Source organism: Triticum dicoccoides, chromosome 1A (assembly GCF_002162155.2).
Source record: "Triticum dicoccoides isolate Atlit2015 ecotype Zavitan chromosome 1A, WEW_v2.0, whole genome shotgun sequence".
NCBI classification, from domain to species: domain Eukaryota; kingdom Viridiplantae; phylum Streptophyta; class Magnoliopsida; order Poales; family Poaceae; genus Triticum; species Triticum dicoccoides.
The window spans coordinates 49,321,744-49,324,733 of record NC_041380.1 but is presented as its reverse complement, the minus strand read 5'-3'; positions in this window follow the sequence as shown (position 1 = coordinate 49,324,733).

Sequence of the window (2,990 nt, the reverse complement as noted above, 5' to 3'; positions counted from 1 at the left end):
GTACACCAATCTAGTCGTAAAGTAAATCGGCTTCAAAAGAGGCATCCACGTCCATCATTCCCATTCTTGTTCCTTCACTAATGCTTTGGAGTAGTTTCTTGAAACAGGCTTTGCCCCGCTTTATATAAATAAAGCAACAACCAGTCCAACAAGTATCAACAAACGGACCGACATAGTCTGCTCGGGACACATCACAAGCAAGCCCAAAGAAAGCATAAGAGAAAACATAAAAACCACCAAGTGGCCATGCTTTGGGAGTAGTTGCGGCTATGAAGTTCTCCATTAAAGCACATGCCGCCGGCAAATTTTTTTTTTTGCCTCTTGTGTTGGCTCGCATAGGACAAGTTTTCTCATCTCCTCACTAAACATACCATGCACATATTGATAAAGTTTCATAGAAGTTCCTGAGACCTAATATTCCGACCTCCTACTCTAGAAAACTTAGTAGGTGTTCTAGTACCACCTCTCTTGAATGATCTGTTGGAGAACGTAGCAGAAATTCAAAATTTTCCTACGTGTCACCAAGATCTATCTATGGAGAGACCAGCAACGAGTAGAAAGAGAATGCATCTACATACCCTTGTAGATCGCTAAGCGGAAGCGTTCAAGAGAACGGGGTTCAAGGAGTCGTACTCGTCGTGATCCAAATCACCGGAGATCCTAGTGCCGAACGGACGGCACCTCCGCGTTCAACACACGTACAGCCCGGTGACGTCTCCCATGCCTTGATCCAGCAAGGAGAGAGGGAGAGGTTGAGGAAGACTCCGTCCAGCAGCAGCACAACGGCGTGGTGGTGATGGAGGAGCGTGGCAATCCTGCAGGGCTTCGCCGAGCACCTACGGGAGAGGAGATGTGTCACGGGAGGGAGAGGGAGGCAACCAAAGGCCTTAGGTATAATTGCTCCTCCTTTTCCCCACTATATATAGGGCCAAGGGAGAGGGGGAGGGCGCAGCCTTGCCCCCTCCTCCAAGGAAGGGGTGCGGCTAAGGATGGGGAGGAGTCCATCCTCCCCAAGGCACCTCGGAGGTGCCTTCCCCCTTTAGGACTCTTCCCTCTCCAAGTTTCCTTGCGCATGGGCCTCTTGGGGCTGGTGCCCTTGGCCCATGTAGGCCAAGGCGCACCCCCTACAGCCCATGTGCCCCCCCGGGGCAGGTGGCCCCACCCGGTGGGCCCCCGGGACCCTTCCGGTGGTCCCGGTACAATACCGATGACCCCGAAACTTGTCCCGATGGCCGAAACAGGACTTCCTATATATAAATCTTTACCTCCGGACCATTCCGGAACTCCTCGTGACGTCCGGGATCTCATCCGGAACTCCGAGCAACATTCGGTAACCACATACAAGCTTCCTTTATAACCCTAGCGTCATCGAACCTTAAGTGTGTAGACCCTACGGGTTCGGGAGACATGCAGACATGACCGAGACGTTCTCCGGTCAATAACCAACAGCGGGATCTGGATACCCATGATGGCTCCCACATGTTCCACGATGATCTCATCGGATGAACCACGATGTCAAGGACTTAATCAATCCCGTATTCAATTCCCTTTGTCTATCGGTATGTTACTTGCCCGAGATTCGATCGTCGGTATACCGATACCTTGTTCAATCTCGTTACCGGCAAGTCTCTTTACTCGTTCCGTAACACATCATCCCGTGATCAACTCCTTGGTCACATTTGCGCAAATGATGATGTCCTACCGAGTGGGCCCAGAGATACCTCTCCGTTTACACGGAGTGACAAATTCCAGTCTCGATCCGCATAAAACAATAGATACTTTCGGAGATACCTGTAGTGCACCTTTATAGTCACCCAGTTACGTTGTGACGTTTGATACACCCAAAGCACTCCTACGGTATCCAGGAGTTACACGATCTCATGGTCAAAGGAAGAGATACTTGACATTGGCAAAGCTCTAGCAAACGAACTACACGATCTTTGTGCTAGTCTTAGGATTGGGTCTTGTCCATCACATCATTCTCCTAATGATGTGATCCCGTTATCAACGACATCCAATGTCCATAGCCAGGAAACCGTGACCATCTATTGATCAACGAGCTAGTCAACTAGAGGCTTACTAGGGACATATTGTGGTCTATGTATTCACACGTGTATTACGATTTCCGGATAATACAGTTATAGCATGAATAAAAGACAATTATCATGAACAAGGAAATATAATAATAATACTTTTATTATTGCCTCTAGGGCATATTTCCAACAGTCTCCCACTTGCACTAGAGTCAATAATCTAGTTCACATCGCCATGTGATTAACACTCACAGGTCACATCGCCATGTGACTAATACCCAAGAGTTTACTAGAGTCAGTAGTCTAGTTCACATCACTATGTGATTAACACTCAATGAGTTTTATGTTTGATCATGTTGCTTGTGAGAGAGGTTTTAGTCAACGGGTCTGAACCTTTCAGATCCGTGTGTGCTTTACAAATCTCCATGTCATCTCCTAGATGCAGCTACCACGCTCTATTTGGAGCTATTCCAAACAACTGTTCTACTTGGAGCTATTCTAAATTATTGCTCCATTATATGTATCCGGTCTCTCTACTCAGAGCTATCCGGATAGGTGTTAAGCTTGCATCGACGTAACCTTTACGACGAACTCTTTTACCACCTCCATAACCGAGAAAAATTCCTTAGTCCGCTAGTTACTAAGGATAACTTTGACCGTTGTCCTATGATCCATTTTTGGATCACTCTTGTACCCCTTGACTGACTCATGGCAAGGCACACTTCAGGTGCGGTACACAGCATAGCATACTGTAGAGCCTATGTCTTAAGCATAGGGGACGACCTTCGTCCTTTCTCTCTTTTCTGCCGAGGTCGAGATTTAAGTCTTAACTTCGTACCTTACAACTCAGGCAAGAACTTCTTCTTTGACTGATCCATCTTGAACACCTTCAAGATCATGTCAAGGTATGTGCTCATTTGAAAGTATTATTAAGCATTTTGATCTATCCTTATAGAT